We start from the raw sequence: 19,075 nt of genomic DNA, 5'->3' as shown, positions 1-19,075 counted from the left end.
GGTCACAAAGAGACAAGGACCAAACCCCATGAGGTGGGTGTTCAAATTCACTGACCTCGTAGGGAAACCCAGTTCAGTCATGGAGACGGCTGTGTTCACAGAGCTGTGTTCCTGGGCTCAGTAAGCTAAGAGGCAGGAGCGAAAGATAGGAAGGTATGAGGAGAAGGTAGAGGCGGCAGGAATCAGGGAGACTTCTTGAAGGAGGTGGCAATTCAGTTGGTCCTTGGAAGATCATGGTGGAGAAATGGAATACCTTCACACATTGGACCATTCGTTCAAAAATACCGTGGGTCTCCCATGCACAGGACATCGTGATGGGGTCTGTGGAAGAATCTGTGAATGTCAACTCAAATTCTCAGGAACCGCAGACAATAAACAAATCAATGTATAAGACGAGAATGAAAGGTTGAAGGAGAAGCTCTGAAAAAGGGACTGAAGCTGGTAAAGGGGAGAGAGTGAAGCCATTGGCCTAACCTGCAGGGAGAGCCTTGGGGACACAGCCCGAGGAATAAAGCGTGGTCCTCCGTACTGGGCGAGGTGTCAGAGAGTGGCCCTCTCTAGGACGGAAGTGATGGCTTAATCACTGTGTTTAGTCTCTTCAGGGTTGTTACCCAGAGGACAAGAAACATAGGTCTGCCAGCCCCACTGAAGACTGAATGGGTGGAAGTAGGTTCACTCTGACCTTGAGGGCCTATCATTCTCCTTAACAATAATAACTCACGTTACTGGGCTTTAGCAATGTTCCAGGTGTGTGCTGAATATGAATTATTTATATGCCTTTAATTCTCCCAATAACCATAGGAGTGAGATACTGCCCATGTTTGGTAGCTGTGAACACTGAGGCCGGCTCAGAGGCCATCACTGGTGCCTGGAGACCGCTGGCACTGTCACTCACCGGCCACATTCCCCTCCGAGGACATTGGGGAGCCTGAAATTGCATTTCCTGGAAGGTGACAAATCTCTTTCCACAGCCTCTGTCCTGGGTAGAGGAGACATAAGCACCCCCTGACTCCCTAAGATGCAGGGACTGAGGACTCTCAGGGTCAGTGGGCAAAGGTAACAAGGATGAGTGGCGGACGCAGAATGCCACAAAGGAAAGGTCAGACTCAAGGGAGACGAGACCAGTGGGCATGCAAGTGTGGGTGTTGAGGCTTCGCTGGGCCCACAGTGACATGGACACACGAGGCAGGCAGGGAGTTCACAACAGGGGATACGCTGGTGGAAAAGAGGGAAGACTAAAAAGAACAGGGGATCTTTCAGTGTATTCTAATAGAATCTGTTCCTCCACCCTCTCTAAAAATGTATGGGAGAGGAACAACTGTAAATACCCTGTATAATTATCTTTTATAATAACATTTTCAGAATCATCAGCCATGTCCTCTGGAGAAGCTCTGGTCCCAGGTGGCCTGGCTGCTAATGTCCCAGTCTAGGGATCGGTGGCATCCCTGCCCAACCCTAAACTGCCTTTGGACACTACTTAGCCTTTTAGCCGGCCCCTCCCTGCCCACAAGAAGGACCGAAGCTCAGCCAGCAGGAGCCGGACACAGCCAGTCCCCACAGTCTCGGAATGAGGGGCAGCAGCCCTGGTGGGGGCCTGTGCTTGTCACGGGTTCTGACTGACCCCTGTGCTCCCTTAGCAATAGCCCCTCCTGGTGATTGTGACCTCTCTCAGCTCTGGGAGATGGGTGGGGAGGGGGAAGATCCTTCTGGAAAATGTCACCCCTGGGGTGTCAAAGCCCTGCCTTGCGGCCTCCTGGAGGGATCCCAGTGATCAGGTGCCATCCCCGCTCCTGAGTTGTGGCCGTCACTCCCCTTCATTGGCTTTTCTGACGCTGTGGCCGTGGGACTCGGTCTGCCTCTTTCATGCCATTTCTGCACGGGCAGGAGGAAGAACAATATGGGACTCTAGGGTTTTTCTTTCCCCCTTCTTTTTCCTCCCATTTCTCTTCTGCATTCAGTAGCTGACGGGAGAAATCTCCCGAGATTTCTGCACCTGAGGACTTGTGTCCCTGTCTTCTGAGCCAAGCACCTGGTTCCCTCCCCTGTCCTCCCTCTCTAATCACGTGAGTAAAGGGCATTGTGTTGATAATAAAACATTCTCCTGCAACTCAACTGGCATGCTCAGTTTGGGCAGGGCTTAGAGAGATTATTATGCCCCTCCCCTCCCCACCCCCACACACCGTGTTTGATGTTGCGAATATTCCCATGTAAGGTCAGCTTCTCATCTGGAGACTAGAGGCTGCTGTGTTCATGCAACCAGTTCAGTGTTTTATGCCTGAGTTGGCTTATGTGGGGTGGCTGAATCCTTTGGCTGGAGTAGGGCTATGTAAAACCTACTTTGGTAGGCTATATGACCTCGGGCAGGTCACTTCTTCTCTCTGGTCCTCAGTATCCTCTTCCAAATGATAAATGGGTTGCATCTAGTGAGTTATCACCACCTATCACGGTTACATGCGCCTTACGTCTCTCCCTCTTCCAAGGAAAATGGGTCATTAACCCAGTAGCCTGGATAATCCACAGCCTGGAGAACCAGCCTCTAAATGGCAGGGCACCGGCAACCTCCCCTTTTCATTTCTCCTTCTCCAAAGAGGCAGAAGTTAAAAGGATCCTTGGCCAAAGCATCCATCAAAATGCCAATCTGCAGAGAAGCTTGGGAGGTCCTTCTTTGGAGACTCCCCCAGAGGGATTGATGGATGGTGAGCCACTATGACATAGTCAACAAGGTCACTGCCCTCTGTGACCTAGGGCTGGAGTGCTGTGCCTAGAGAGAGCAGGGAATTGTGACTCTAGCTCCCTAGACACCTCTGATGGGCCATGTGAAGGGAAAGATCAGATGTTAACCCTGGGACCAAGAAGCTTTTAAAGGGTGAGATCAGACAGACATTTAAGCCCCATGAGTCTTAGATTTAGAAAGAGTCTAGTTTGCTATCGCCTTTCAGAGCTAGACTCCCTTCAACAACAGGTCTGCTGAACATTCTAGAAATGGGGACCTTACCCTTTTTGATGCAGTCCATTCCATTGCTGGAGACAAGTCAGTGATCATAAACCTCCTCTTTGTATTGAACTCAGATCTACATTGCTAAGCTCCCAAAGTCCAAGGGCTGTGAAAAACCAGAGGTTCTGTGAGGAAGTAGTTCTGGAAGGCAGGGATAATTATGGTCAAAAAATTTTATTCTTGGGGATTTGGTGTCAAGAAGACCCTAGAGTATCTGTCCTAGCACAGACTTAGAATGACCTGGATCCAGCCCTGCCAGATCCAATCCCCCTGGGCCATGGAGATTCCCTGGGTGAGCCACCACCTAAGGTTCTTATCAGCCCCTTTGGAATGGATAGCCAAGGACCCTGTAGCATGGATGGATAGATTCTGGGGATGATTGGCATCCCCACCCCCTGCATTGTCTCCTACCACCCCACCTCCCTGATAACCTCCACCTCCTACCTGCCCCACCCCATCCTCCCACTATTATCCTGATAGTCTGTAAATGGCCCTTCCTTACTCCACATCCATTATTTTCTGATGAGCTCCCCAGGAGTGCAGGAGGATCTATAGATTGCTGTTAGCATCCGTGTGGGCAGCTTGGTGTATATTATCTTCTATTATTTGAATGAAGTCAACCATTAAATGATCACAGAGGACTGGGGAAAGGGTAAGTGTGTGGACTCTCTTGGGCTGTGAATGTATCATTGGCTTTCTATCCAGTATTCAGAGGGGTGGAGGACAGAGAGCAGGTGGCAGGTTGGTGACAGTGAAGGGGAAGTATGGTGTAATGGGGCCAGGTGAGTTGAGTCCTCTCCTAGGAAAGCTCCTGCCATCATAAAGCCTGGATGAAACAGCCCCTGCTTGTACACGCACCCTTGGCCTCTCAAAGTCAGGGGCTCTGGTCCTGGGCCCCAGCTCGCAGTAGAGTGCCTCAGAAGGGGTTCAGCAATGTGCACCTGCCCACTGCCACCTCATCATGGTCCTGCCTGTTCCCTTTGGACAGAGTGAGAAGCACCTGCTCGTGTATGGTTGAACACACCGAAAGCTAAAACTTTAACCAAGCACCATTAGACAGTGAGTTGGGCGCCAGGGTTGTGCATTTTGTGGCATAAAGCAAGGGAGGAGATACCCAAATTTGGGGCAGGGTAGCAGGGTATGTAGCTCTGGGAGAGTTCCAGTCCAGATGGAGCAGGAATCTGGATAAGATGATCAGGGATCATCAGATCTGTTTCATCCTGAGAAATCACGCAAGAGAGAGACCTGGCAGGAGTGTATAAATATTATGGGTGAGGGGAGCGGGTTGGGGAGAGAGAAGGCCTGCTGGCTGAGAGTGGTATGGAGGGGAAAATTCTCAGGATAACCTGGGCCATTATTGAAACGGGAAACCTCTAGGTACTTGTTTCCTTTCTGCCGGAGTCCCTCTATTCTTGGAAGATTAGTAGGCTGAGAGGTGACCCTCTTACACCAGAAGCATCATCCTGATCTCCTCATCCACCCACCTACCGCTTCTCCCCAGAAATTGACTCTGAAGGTAAAGAATCCTAAGAGAGTTGCTGGGGGTTGGTTCCTGAATCAGGGAGATCCAGCAGTCGTTGGATCTGTAGTCTGGTTTACACACAAAAAAAGTATTGGGGTGGGTGGGCAGAGGGCAGCAGGGCTTCCAACTGTGGATGCCAACTTGAATTCAGTGTTGCCTATGGCCTTGATTCATTCAACAAACATTCCTGGCGTGCTAACCATGTGTTCAGGTCCCCAAATGATTGCCAGGTATGGTTGCCAGGCACAGAAAATAAATCAAATGAATTGGAGTGACACTTATAATTAGGCGCGTAAGCGGTGAAAGGAGATGGGGAGAAAGGTGAAGGAGGCAGCCGTCTCTGGGGCCTCGGCACCCAGGGCTCCTTTCTTGGCGATGGTTAGCCCCACCTCAGTGGAGAGGATGATACCCCTCCTTTTCCCAACTTTGCAAGATCCAGAGTCAGTCCCGTCCCCATCTTATTCTGGTGTGTACCTTCTAGTAACAGCGAGAATTTTAAAAATATCACCTTCTGTTCTGCTCCAAGTGGAACCCCTCTGAGTTTGTGCCTCCTTCCCATTTAGGCTTGGTAGTGTTTTGCTTTGGAACCGTGCTTTTCCGTGTGGTCGCCTGGCTGTGTGTTTAACCTTGCTCTGTGACCTGGGGCTGGCCAGGCTGCTTGAGGCTGATGAGGGGTTCTGCTCACACCCCACCCAGCCACCTTGGGAACTGAGAGGATCCATGTCTGTCTCTATGCCTGTAACCATTCTCTCCCCCCCCCCCCGCCCACTTTTGGTTCTGGGGATTGAAACCAGGGGTGCTTTATCACTTGCATACCATGGCCCATAGGCAAGGAATACCTGCTTTAGCCTCCTGGGTTTCATCTGACTCAGAAGTCATCCCTATTCACCTGCTACTCAGGGTTCCAGCTGAGCCATCCTCAGTGAGAATGTTGGCCCAGGGAAGAGGGTCAGGTCCCAGAACTCAAGCTGGTGACTCAAAGGGAGTCTTGGCCCCTCTCCTGGCACTGCCTGCCCCTGGCTGGACGCCCAGGTAGTCATAGTGGTATATAGGTACCTGTTCCCTCCTTCTGCTGCATTTCAGTAGAGTTATAGCCAGAAGTTAATTCAGAGGCCCTAACGGGTGAATGGAGGCAAGGGATGAGTTCTTGCTCCTCTTTTTTTTCAGAGAACGAATTCCCTCTGAGATGCTGCATCGAGGAAGGCAGTAAGATGATTCTGAGGGCATGAAAGCTTTGCTTTGGTAGGTCTTTCTAAAGAGAAGACTAGCTGGGTGTGGTGGCACATGCCTGTATTCCCAGCAGCTCAGGAGGTTGAAGCAGGAGGATCGCAAGTTCAAGGCCAGCCTCAGCAATGGTGAGGTGCTAAGCAACTCAGTGGGACCCTGTCTCTAACTAAAATACAAAATACGGCTGGAGATGTGGCTCAGTGGTCGAGTTCCCCTGAGTTCAATCCCAAGTATCCCTGCCCCCCCAACATAGGATACCCTGTGTGTGCATTGGTGCAGTGATGGCAGAACCTTGCTGCTGACCGTGCTTCTCTTGGCCTCAGAAGGCCATCTGCCTAAAAGATATTCCAGAACCTTTTTTGTATCTAGCCATACTCCCTATTCAGGAAGTCTTTCCTGATGTCAAACATTTGTCCCTCATGATAGGGTCATTTCGCTGCCTGAGGTCAGCCCTCTCAGGAGCTAGAGATCTGATGGACGCCCTTCCTTTGTGTAAGAACCCTCTGACTATTGGGACTTTGGCAAACCCTCACATGGTAGATCAGGCCGTGTTCTAAGTGTTCTGTGTATTAACCCATTTTCACAACAACCCCACCAAGTAGACATGACTATCATCTCCATTTTACACATGAGCAAACTGAAGTACAGGGGGATTAAGCAGCTTGTCAAAGGTCGCACAACTACCCAGTGGCTGAGAAGGGTTTAAAACTCGGACATTCTGCCCCCAGAAGCCCCCAAACCACTGCAATAGACTGCCACTCTCAACTGCAGGACTTATTTTCTAGCACCTTCATCAGTTCCTTTGTAGAGTTTAGAATTCATTTACTACACAACAAACCACCCTGGAAATCCAGTGGCTTACATCATAAACATTTATTATGTCACATGATTCTGTGGGTTTGAGTGGCCTGGGCAGTTGTCCTCGTCTGGCTGGCTGGTCAGCTGTTCTCCTGGTCATCTGTGGGTCAGCTGGGGGTGGCCTGGCTCACATATCTGGCAGCTGGCTCGAGAATGCCCAGGGCAGCAGGGATGGATGGCTGGGCTCAGGTCTCTCACCATCCTGCAGACTAGTCCAGATGCCTCAGATGGTGGCAGTTGCAGGGCTCCCAGCTGCTGCCCAAGAGGTCAAGTCCCAACGTATAAAGCTCTTTTCCAGTTTTGCTGATGTCTTAAGGGCCATAGGAAATCAAATGGCCAAGCCCAGATTCAAAGAGTAGAGAAAGATTCCACCTTTGGAAAGGAGGAGCATCCTATCACATCACATCAGGTGTGAGTACAAAGACGGGAAGAACAGGTGGTCATTTTTGTAAACCCACCATGGGGTCCTTACCAGGAACCCAGTGGGCTGCATTTCGTGGTGAGAAACAGAGGGGAGGAAGGAACAGGCTAGGGGCCCACGTGGACCTCAGCCTGGTCAAAAGTCCTAGTTGTTTCCACCAAGGTGCTAAAGCCGGTGCCCAGGCAGGGGATCTCAAGTGTGGGATGTGATGACTGATATGGCTGTTCTGGTCGAGGTGGGGAAAGCGGTGAATAGGCAGAGAGGGGAGTGGTGCAGTCCTCTAGGGCAGTCACTTGCATTCAGAGGCCTGTTGCAGCTTGCTCCAGGCCAAAGGAGAAAGAGCCCTGGGCTTGTCCTGTCCTGAGGTTCTAATGGCAGCCTGAGTCACACCCCTTGCACCTGTTGGGCCAGGCCTGGCTTATCTCAGGAGCCCCCCACTGGCAGATGGGTTAGTAAGAGCATGGACTGTGCAAGGCAGGCAGGCCTGGGTGCCACCCACAGCTCTGCCACTTGCTGACAGCGTCATCAAGCAGAAGTCCACCTGTGAAGCTCAGTTCCCTCTTCTGGCAAATGAGGGTTGCCATGGGGACTGGATACAATGATGTTTATTAAGTGCCTAGACCAGGGCCCAGCACACGTGAGGGCTCAATATTAGCCATCGCTGGCTTTGGATGAGCGCTTCTGTCCTTGCACATGGGTGGCAATGGCCAGATGAACAGAGCTGTCACTGGTAAATAACTCTTGGCTCACCCAGTAGTACCAGATGGTGTGCCAGCAACTCAGGCCAGGGAAACGCAGGGCAGAAAACCGAAATGGGACTGGAGCCGCCCAAGGGCTCCGCTCTGTGGGCATCACTCACATGGGCCTGATGGGATCTAGTTGAGCCCCTTCTCTTACGTGGATGGAAGCTGAGATGATAGTCCCAGCGTCAGCTGGGCAGCAGCCATGGTCAGACTGGAACCCAGATGACGTTATTTCCTGGAGATGTTCTCTTTATGCCATGAGATCTTCAAATGCTTTCCTCTGGCCTCTGTTAAAACATCCTTTTCCCTAGGTCAACATCCCTCTGGGTCCCCTCTCATTTCCCTTCCGTGACGCACATCTTCAGCATAGGGGATGGGAAGAGAAGGCTTGCAGACTGTAGGTGGGAAGAGGGGCCAAGAGGGAAGGAGCATGGTAAATGCCGCCCGCTGCTAGGGAGGCTACAGGCTTTGCAAAGCAGCCTGTGCCCCCGGCTCGAAGCAGAAGTCAATCCTGGCCTTCAGACACCCAGGGACAAAAGAAAGGACCATCCAGAGCATCATGTGAGCCTCCACTCTTCCCTTGCCCGGAGCTGCCTGGAGTGAACAAGAAAACAGTTTATCTGGGATGAGTGAGTAGGGAACTGGACACATACAACAAAGACCAGGAGTCTTGTTGCCAATGAGTTTTGATGGGAGTGATGGGGCTGCTCAGAGCACAGTGGCCTTTCTGACGGACAGCTGAGGATGCCCGTTGCATTTGTGATGAGCCCAGGTGGACAGGCCCTCTGTGGCCAGCTAGAATCCTGGCCGCCAATCTCTGGCAGCTGAGCCAGAGAGGAGCAAACTGGGCCAGGACGTGGCCCAGGTCCCTGGACAGAGAGAGCTTCGCCCAGAGCTGAACTGCTTCCTCCCAGGACAAGAGCATGGTCGAAGGTGCTCCTGTCTAGGCCCCTTCCCTGCTGCCCTGGTAGGGAGAGTGGAGTGGGCAGGGTAGCACCCCATGGAAGAGGGGGGCTCCCTTATCATGGAAAGCTGATGGGATGGGGTTCCCCAATCACTCGCTAACCTCTCCTACTGCCAAGGCCCCAGGATCCCCTCGGGCTCCTCATTAAGAAATAGAAAAATGAGTGCCGTGAAAATCGCTCTGGAAACAGTCTGTTCTGTTCTCTTCTACATCCCTGGGGACTTCAGCTTATTCCCATCTTTATAGGAGAAAGGGGGTTCAGGAGAAGGTATCTCCCCGGGAGTTGAAGCAATTTATGTCAATCAAGCCTCTCCTCACTCTGCCTGCGCGGTCACCACGGGATGTCTCCCCTTATCTCACTTCTGTCCTGAGTTTCCCCAAGGATCTTTCAGTGTTCTGTCCCTGGCCACTGTCGGGGCTAGGGGAGGTACCATGCTCTTGGGAACCCTGGGAGCCTGAGGTCTTGCTGTGGGGAGGGAGGCAAGGAAGCAAGGCCCTGGCTGGTCTTCAGCTCGGGTGGCATCCACAGCCCCAGGTGGACTCTATTTGCAGGGTGACTGAAGGCTGTTAGCTGTCCTCAGGTTTGCTAAGTGGGACTTGTATCAAACCCTCTGAGGATCTTCCTCCTTTGTAACACAGAACCTTTGGCTCTGGGATATTTCCTCTGGGCCCAGATTTCAAGCCCTAAATAACTGGTGGGGTCCTGGACATTTGGGTTCTGCTATGAAGCCAGCTCAGGGAAAGAGTCAGGCCCTAACAGTGGGCCATGGAGAGCTGTGGTTCAAGATGGAAAAGGGAGAAGTGGCTCGGGCGTTGTGCCCATTCGGGAAGCCTCTCTTGTACCTCGGGCCTCTGAGGAAGGGACGTTCTTGGTGCTCTACTGCTCACCCACTGTGTGTCACACAGCACCTGTCAGGGACAGCACTGGTGCCAAAGATGCCTCCATTGTTGGCCTAGCTGCTGGTCTCTTGGATTCTCTGCCCCTCTCAGCAGTCGGGAGGGAGAGGGTACAGATGTCCTGCCCTTGCTGTCCCTAGGAAGCAGGAATCAATGATCCTAAGTGTCTGCAGCTTAGTTCACAGGAGCCCCCATAAGCTTCTAATCCCATAACTTTTAGGAATAAGAGAGACCTCGCCTATTGGGGTGGGAAGTGGTGGGTGGGTGAGCTCCTGGGACAAGGGAGGTAACCAGAGGGCCCAGGGTGACGGAAAAGAAGGGCTTTTGTCCCAGGGCACAGGATGCTTGAGGCGGAGGAATCTTTGAACACCAGGGAAAACTCTGATGTCTGCTTCTCTGTTTATAGTTGCTTTTTTACCGCTGAAGGAAATCTTCCTCCTTGAGTAATTACAGCAAAGAAAGGGGGGGGGAGGGTTTTATGGGGGAGCTTGGAGGGAGCTGGTGAGTGTGGGAAAGTGCGTTTGGAAGCACGGGCTGCTGGGTCGGTCCGCTCTTAACACGCAGAGGCAGGAGCCGAGAATGCAGCACCTTCTCTATTTAAGCAAGTGGACAGAGTCCAGCTCTTAGAATTTCAGAACAATTACTCTGCCTAACCGTTATGCAGTCTGGCTTGCTCTGTGAGTGCGTGTGTTTCCCTCCTCCTGGATGGATCTGTCATTGGGTGATAAAATAGAACATGATGAGTGTCATTCTAAAGCAATTACAAGCAAGATGCATAATGGCAGAGCTGAAGAACACGGCATATGGCCTCCGGCAGCCTCTGTGTAAAAACTAATCGAGAGATTTTGTTCCCCACCACCCCAAAAAACCTGATGAGACTTCATGCTGAGGGAAAGAAGATGATCAAAGACCCCCATATCCCGCCAGGTGGATGCATGAGACCCTGGGGTGAAGATCAAGGGTTCGTCCTGCCATGCTGTCTGCCAGGACAGATGCCAGATGGAGCTAAATTACCAGCTCCAAAGGGGAGAATAGTGGGGAGCAACGGGAGCACCCCTAGAGATCCAAACCGGATCAGCCCCAGCCTGGAAAGTTTGGGGGAGCACAAAGAGTGGAAGCTAAATGGCGATGTGTTTTTATTTCATCAATTCTGATTCTCCTTAATGTCTCTGTTTCCTCTCTCTGGCTCCAGCCCACTTCCTGCTCCCCAGTTCCCTGGCAGCTCCTCGGCTCTGTTCATACATCAGAGAGCTAAGTGACGCTCACAGGGCTCCATTCTGTTTTGTCTGTCGGTGACCAACTTTTCCTGCTCTTCCTAGGGAATGGCTGTGCTACTAAGCACTGTGAATTGGACCCCAGGCTCCCTCCTCCCCAACTCAGCTCAGGCTCCACAGAGGATTGGAGAGGTTTTCTGGAGCAGATTAACCATGGAACCCAGCAGGGAGGAGCAGAGTCTGGTCAGGTTGGAGTAGGACCCTCACTCTGTCACGCACTAAGACAAAAATACCTTCCTGCCCCACCTCCACCCAGTTCTGTGGGGAGGGGGGTTGGGGGGGGGGTGATTTGGGCCAGCCTATCTCCAGGCAGCCAGGTCAGTGAGCAGAGTTCGTAGGGATTCAAAGATCCTTACCTGTCTCTCCTGGAAAAGTACCAATGACCCCTTCCACACCCTCATCTATAGCCCAGTGGAGAATAGGCAGTCTGTCTCCCCTAGAATCTCCCCGAGGCTGACCTCCACTGGGAAAGTCCTTCCATCCCTATTCCTACCCCACCGACAGGCCCTAGCCTGGCAAATCTATTTATAAAGTGCCAGAGAGTAAATTTTTAGACTTTGCGAGTCGTATATTCTCTGTTAACAATTCCTCCACTCTGTCGTTACAGCATGAAAGCAGCCACAGACACCAGGTGAATGAACGCGTATGGATTTCTTCCCATTTTATTTCCAAGGACAAATGTTGGAACATATTTGACCCAAGGGCCAGAATTTGCCATATAGAGTGGAGGGCAAAACCCTGGCACCAGGGTCTGTTCTCTGTGGATGGCCTCCTTTGGGGTTCCACAAAATATTTCCATCCAAAATATTGCTTGAACCCTCATTTGGGGTTCAAGCAATATTTTGCTTTAAAGTGAGAACACAGCACAGAAGAGTCCTGCTACCTTCCTGGCACATGTGTGCTCATGCCTGTTTCTTACTCAGAATCGCAACATTATAGAACTTAGAACTGAAAAGAACATTACAGGTCCTTTCTTTTCACCCTTTATATTATAGATGATGGAAATTAAGAGAAGTCAAGCAGTTTGCCCAGGACCATGCCACTAGTTGGTGGCAGAGGTGGGATCAGGCAAAGCCTGGCATCTCCAGGCAGACCCTTCCTCGGGCCACACTGCCTTGTTCCCATCAGCTCCCTAGGGCAGAACAGGCAACTCCCCCCCCCCCCAACACCAAGAAATCACAGACGGGGCCCAATGGTACCTTGTATATGTTTAGTGGTTATAGAGGAGCTCTAGAGTGTTGGGATGTAGCCTTGGAGAAAGAACCGGGGTGCTTCCTAGGCCTCCAGTTGGGGAGAGGGAGGGTGTTCCCCAGAGTGTTTTTCTCAGCAGTATAAAAATGTGTTGGGGGCGCTGGGGATGTGGCTCAAGCGGTAGCGCACTCGCCTGGCATGCGTGCAGCCTGGGTCCGATCCTCAGCACCACATACCAACAAAGATGTTGTGTCCGCCGAGAACTAAAAAATAAATATTAAAAATTCTCTCTCTGTCTCTCTCTCTCTCTCTCTGTCTCTCTCTCTCTCTCTCTCTCTCTCTCTCTCTCTCTCCTTAAAAAAAATGTGTTGGGCAGAGGAATCATGTTCTGCATGTTCCCTCCCCTCTTATTGTGATCTTGGACCTTACAGGTCCCCAGTCCCTCCTCCCATCCGTTTGGACATAGCACTGAGGTCAGCAAAACAAATTTGGTTAAGGTTTGGTGAAGGAAGAGAAGGAGGAAGGGGCAATCCTAGTTGTGAGTTTGTTTCTCCCCTGGAGACATTTTAAAGAAGAACTTGACTTATCTGGGCCTCAGTTTCCCCACTGGTATAACAGGGAGGTGTCCAGGCATAGTAGGGAGGAACGGGGGTGTTTGCAGAGCCAGGGGAAAGCCAGTGTCCCTGTGAAACCTAGCAACCCAGTGAGCCAACCCTGGAATGGTTTGTGGGACGGCAGGAGGAGGGTTGAGAGGGGCAGGTGAGAAAATGGGCTGAACCCAAGCCTGGTGCTTGGCTGCACCTGCCCTTGAAATCAGGAATGTTGCGTGTCAGGAAGAGAAAAGTGGGACTCAAGAGCCCTGGGCCAGGCTGGAAAGGCTCCCGGAGGGTGCTGAGCTCACAGCCTAGACCCTCCAATCAATAGGGCATGGCTATTTATAGCATCAGCCTGAGAGAAACTTAATTATGATCAAAAGGAGCTATTTAATACCGTGCTTGCCGAAGACGCAACCTCTTGTCAGTGGAAATTAATCAGTGGCTGCTGCGGGCTCCTGCCCCCTCGGGCTCCTGCCCCCTTGGGCTCCGGAACTGGGGAGGCGCCTGGCAGGAGTGATGATGACGTTGGCGCCTCACAAAGTCATCTAACAAGCAGTGGACTCCCCAGGGCTCCAGACACCCAGGGGTGAAGGAGGAAACGTGGGGTGGCCTGGGGGTCACGGCTCTGCTCTCGTCCTGGTTCTGCTCTTGTCCTGGCTCTCTCGCACGACACTGCCCACTGCTCCGGCCCGCACCTCCCAGCTCTGTCCACTCTGGCAACATCTGCAACCCACCCAACACATGAGATGCTCTGGCTGAGATTCCGTAAGCCACTTCCTAGCTGGGTGGCTTTAAGCTTCAGTGTTCTCATCTGTAGATTTAGAGATGAGAATAGCACCTTCCTGGTAGGGTGGCGGATGAGGGTGAAAATGAGTTTCCACATGGTCACCAGAACTGTGCCCACCACATCATAAAATCAATAAAGCATCAATCACTACTGGTGGCTGTGGCTCCCACCACTACCACAGCTACCTGGGTGTCAGTTTGCCCCCCAGCCAGATCATGGCGTCTCAAGGGCAGGAATGGTGCCCTCCTGCTTGACTTGCCCCCCCCACCCCAGTGCCTAGTGCAGTGCTGGCATGCTGAGCACGTTTAATAAGTATTGCTGGCTTAATCTATTTGATTCCAAAGTAAAGGAGTTTATTATCTTATTAATATATTTGTTAATTTATTCTGAAAACCATTATTGAGTGCTCACGTGTCAGGTCTCATACCAGACATGGAAGAGAGGAAAATCATTAATCACAGATGACCCTTGTTCTGAGCTGCTTGGTGCCTGGTGAGCAAGACGCACGTGCAACTGGATCTTTATGATGCGGCGTGAGAACAGTAAGAGAAGTGTGGCCAAGATCCAGCAGAGGCACAGATGAGGGAGTGACTGACTCTTCTGGGGATACCATGGGGGGACATCTTGAAATATTTGGTCTATAGGGTGGACTTGAAAGATAACTGTAGGAAAGGAAGGGCATATAGAGGCAGAGGGAAGAGTATGTGCAAAGAAAAGACCCAGAATCGTGAAAGTTAGCATTTAGATAATTCTAGGAAATCTTGGCCTGAACCTAAGAAAGACCCTCCGAGGTCAGCAGCAGGTGTGTCTGTCTAGATTGTCATCAAAGGCAGAAAGGGCGGGTATTCAGCGAAGAGACAGGAAGAGGAAGCCCATGTCACACTCTATATAAGTGCTTTGGTTCCAAGGACATAGACCAGTTTCCTCCCTGAGGGTCTTCTCACAATAGACTTCAGTTACAGAGATTGGCGCTTCCAGGAGGACCAACTCTGAAAGGAGTGGTTAGAGCATGGGCCCTGGAGGCAGCCTGCGGGGCTTGGATCCCAGCGCTGGTACTTAGGAGAACCAAAGAGTACCACTCTTGGAGTAACCCAAGAGTGACTTTGTCTCCCACCGTCCCTGTGAATTCACTTGGCAGAGCCATTTATGATGCTCTGGAAGAGATCGGAGCTGTGTCCTGTGACTCTTCAGGTCACTCTTAGCACCTAATTCCGTGTGTCCAACTCAGTCATCAACTCCAATGAAGTGAGAGACGCCTCCCGTTCCTTGGCTCTTCCTGTTGCAGGTGGAAATGGGAGATGGGGTGCAGTTGCCTCCTCTCCCCTCTGTGTCGAGGTCCCTGTAGGAAGCAGATGCCTCATATAAACTGGGCGCTTGAAGGGAGGATCATAAAAGGACTATTTAAAAAGGCGAGACTCTCAGGCCTGTAGGAGCCTCAGGAAGGAGAATTTACTAGAACCAAGGGAAGGCAGCCATACAGATGGGCCACCTGAAGGGGGTACCACCTTCAGGAGAGGGACTCGGGAACCCATGGTGACCTGGCATGGAGGGAGCAGAGGCAATACTTCTTCGTAACCCACATGCTTCCTGGGGGTGGAGGGGGGGCAGGGGTGGAGAGCAGGTCTGGAGGGGCAGGGGAACACCCTCAGTGAGGCCATCCTCTTCTCCCACGTTGCTAACTGGAGTTGCCCCAGGTTGGAATGGAGGCAGGGGATGGGAGGAGAGCAGGGCACGGAAGTTCTTGCTTGAGTGACGGTCAGGGCTCTGACCAGGCTCTCTGGGCCTGGCCCATGTGTAAAGCCGACCTCTCCCCTGGGGAGGGGAGTTCTTCAGAGATCCTTGCCCCCACACAATCACTAGAAAGCAGTTGCCTCTTCCTGGGTGGACGCTCAGCTCCCTCCTCAGTCCCCAAGTGTGGGACAGGCTGTCCACTTCCTTCTGGGACCACCGCCCATCCCACAGCCTTTCAGTTGGGTTCTCCCAGGTGTGGTTCAAGTCAGCTTCACCTTGGCCTGGACACCGGAGAGAGTCCTCCTTCGCCCTGTGGCCTGAGCTGCTGTGAGCTCATCATTCATGCCATTGTGAATCAGACACCAGTTTTCTGTGTCCCCCAAAGGCAGAAGACCCATGTTAAATTCTCTGAGAGGTTTCCTTCAGGCCCTTCACTCTTGGCTGACACATAGTAAACCAGTGACTCTCTTTAATGGTCTTCTTCCAATTTCTGTTAACCCCCTTTTTTTTTTTTTTTTTTTTGGTTTTCTCCAACCCCACCGACGGGCTGGGGTGGGCAGACAGCTCGGATTCCCCCAGGAGGCCTCACCCCTCACTGGAGGATGTGGTAGCTATTGATGTACAGACTTGTCTGTGTCTCAAATTCAGGAAGTCCGACATCCAGTTACACCAGCTTCGTGACAATGAGTAAATTGCTTCATCTCTCTGTGTCTTGGTTCCCTTGTCTGTGCACCGGGATCATGGTTAGCTGTTAGATTTTGGGAGGATTTCGTGAGTTTGTTCAGATAAAACATTTAGAATAATGCTGAGAATTTACTGAGTTCAGTGTAATGCTGTTGATATTAGTCTTCTTTTTCATCTGCTTCGGAGATGGTTTATGGGGGAAGTCTCCTCTTGCAGAAGAAGAGGTAAGGAAGGGAACCAGAGACACCTACTTCCCTCTCTCTGGCTTTTAAAGCCTGGTGGGGGTGAGTAGGAGGCACTGGGCTCGTGTGTCCAGAGGAGCAAAGTGCAGAAGCTTCTGGGTTCTCTCATATTTAGCATTGAGCCCAACCTGAGTTTCGGTCCAGCCTTCAGTATCTCCCTTGCAGTGGACGTGTGAATAGAGAGGACAAGAGCTGTTCCCACCCGTTCCAGCCACCTTGGATGTGAGGGAGAGGACAGGCAGAGGTATCAGCCAAGTCCTGGAAGTTTTTTTCCTCTTATTGAGCTGCAAGCTGTGATGAAAAATGATGACCTTTGAGCGGAGCTGCCCAGGCCCCCAGGGTCCTCCGCACCAGCTTCAGGGTCCTTCTCCCTTCCTTAGACCCTCCATGGGAAGGTGAGGTGGTGGGAGGGTACAGTTGTGTGGAAGAGGCCTCTGGTCAGTCCCACCCTGCCCTGCAAGGGTGGGTGGGGGTGTGTGAGGATCTTTTTGAGAGCAAAGCCCAATCCCCATGCACGGCCAGCGCCACCTCTGAAGGGACTGCAGGAGCAGCCTTGACCTAGTCCAGGCCAAGAGCCCTTCTCACCTCACTGGGTGACTCGGGCGCCCTGAGGCAGCCTCCAGAGGCTTTCCATAGTGGCCTTGGTCTGGGCCAAACCACTCCCCCAAGGCTGGACTCAGGTGTGTTCTGGCTGCAGGTCAGGGACCTTTTTCCCCCACCCCCAGCAGGGGCCTGGTCTTTCAGGGGGAGCATTTGCTCCCTAACTGGAGTTTCTTTCCCCACCCCCATCCTTGCAGTTTTATTTCAGTCACCTGTTTTTCCTCTGTAACCAAAAAACATAACAAGAACAACATAGAAAAAGAAAAAGTGTATTTTGGCTCAAAGTCTCAGAAGTCACAGCCCATAGACAGCTAAGTCCATAGCTCAGGGCCCGAGGTGAGGCGGAACATCATGGCAGAGGAAAGCCGTTCTGGATACAGGCACCAGGAAGCAGAGAATGCCACTCACCAGGGACAAAATAAAAAGCCCAGAGGCACCCCTCCACCTGCTCCCTCCTGCCACACCTTACTGAGCCTCTGCCCAGTTAATCAGTGGGTTCATCCGCTGATTCTGTTACCCCTCTCGTGATCTTATCATTTCATCTTGGAACCTTCTTGCATTATCTCACACATGAGCGACGGGGGGCCCATCTCAGACCTAAGCCAACAGAGTTCCTCTCGCACTTTTCCCGGTCTCTGTTCACTCCTGGAGGGACCTTCCCGACTCCCGACCCACTCAGCCCGACCCAGGCTCTTTTCTTGTTCTCCTTAGCACTTGTGCCTCTTGCCATGGTTATCTACTTGGCTCATATCTGCTCCCTCCTTCCTCTAGTGTGGAATTTCCTCAGGGCAGGGGACTTTGTTTTGTTCTCTGTTGGGTCCGTAGCATCCTGGCCAAAGCCTGGCACATAAAAGGCACTAGACACAGGTTTGTGGAATGAATGAGTGAATACCCTTCTCCTCCTCCTTTGGCGGTTCCCATGCTAAAGGTGTTTAATATAGATGTCATCCCACCACCCCCATCCACCCCCCCTATACTCACATCTGCTCCTCTCCTAGTGATAATAGTTCCCAATTCTAAAGAAATCGGGGACTTATAGACTATGTCGTCCACAAATGGATGCCAGGAGGTGGCGGTGACAGCTGACACAGAGGCCAGGTGGTGCAGGGGATACATATGGACTGTGGACTCAGACCATCTGACTTGAATTCTGTCTGGGCCACGCACCAGCTGTGCCCTCGGCCTGTGACTGTAGTAGGCAAAGGACCTGGCACAGTGCCCGTGCACAGTAGGTGCTCACTAAATGCAAGCTGTTCTCTACTAAGCTGTGAGGATTGGGCAGAATGGCTCTTAACAGCTCATCCTGTCTTCCACCTCAGGCTGGAGACTTGGGGTCTTCATTGTCACTTATTCTGCCCTCTAGAGCTTTGCCAGAGCCTCGTCATCTCTCCCTTCAAACAGTTTCAAAGAAGGAGCCTTCCTCAGGACCCTTGCAGCCAGGACCTCCTCTCCTGCCTGGGGTGTGAGCTCTGCTACCCTCAGACTGCATCCTCCCCCCACTTGATTTGCAAGACCCTCTTCTTCCTGTCCCGCTCTATTTTGCACTCCTCTGCCCCATCCAGGCGTCCCTCCACTCAGTAATTAATCTATTTAACCTTTTCAAACACCTGCTGGGACCCAGGCACAGTGCTGGGGCTGCACCAGGGGAGAGCCAGGGAGATGCCTGTCTTGGGGACTTTGCCATCCGGCCAGAGACCAGATGCTGCCCGACTGTCCATGGCAGGGAGCGAGTGTGTTGGCAGGGTGAGCAGAGGCGGTGTTGTCAAACAGTGGGTTACCAGCCCATTAGTGGGTCACGAAATTAACTTAGTGGGTCACGACGGCATTTTGAAAAAAAAAAAAAGAAAAATTAAGTAGAGCAGAATAGAAATGAACACAGGATGCACCACACACTCCTAAGAAGGGAAAAATGTTACTTCTTAAAAACCATTTCCGTTTTTCATGCTGATTGATTGATTGTGTGATGTAAAATATATTCCTTACTTGGGGTCACGGCAGAACTCTCTGGGAAAAAACACTGACGTAAGGTTTATGGGAGCACCCATCCCTGAGAATCAGGCACAGCTTCTCGGAAGGAGTGATGTCGCAATAAGACCTGGACCATTAGGAAAGTTTTCCATGCTGAAGGGTGGGAATGTGGGAGGTCTAGGCAGAGGGACTCACCTAGAAATGCCAGGGGTGGGGAGGGCAGAAACGGCAAAGGAAAAAAAAGAATTATATTTTTAATTGTCCCACAAATAAGTGCAGGCCTACCTCCATGCCTTTTAGGGAGCGTTTGTCTTCCCCCTTGATCTCCCCACTCTTCTCCTGCTTGTCCCTTTTCTTTCTTTCTTTTTTTTTAAA

At 51.7% G+C, this 19,075-nt stretch overlaps 1 protein-coding gene and 1 long non-coding RNA gene across 4 annotated transcripts in view; one reads left to right on the top strand and one right to left on the bottom strand.

Moving 5' to 3' along the window:
- Kcnd3 (potassium voltage-gated channel subfamily D member 3) overlaps positions 1–19,075 on the top strand; it is a 209,177-nt gene that overhangs the window by 18,278 nt on the left and 171,824 nt on the right. The window lies entirely within an intron of this gene.
- Positions 6,603–19,075, bottom strand: part of LOC144368250 (uncharacterized) — a 41,467-nt gene continuing 28,994 nt past the window's right edge. The window contains exon 2 of the long non-coding RNA XR_013428049.1: positions 6,603–8,360. This is a non-coding gene — a long non-coding RNA (uncharacterized LOC144368250). The remainder of the gene's footprint in view (positions 8,361–19,075) is intronic.

This window comes from Ictidomys tridecemlineatus, chromosome 11 (assembly GCF_052094955.1).
Source record: "Ictidomys tridecemlineatus isolate mIctTri1 chromosome 11, mIctTri1.hap1, whole genome shotgun sequence".
NCBI classification, from domain to species: Eukaryota; Metazoa; Chordata; class Mammalia; order Rodentia; family Sciuridae; genus Ictidomys; species Ictidomys tridecemlineatus.
This window is presented reverse-complemented; position numbering and strand designations above follow the sequence as displayed.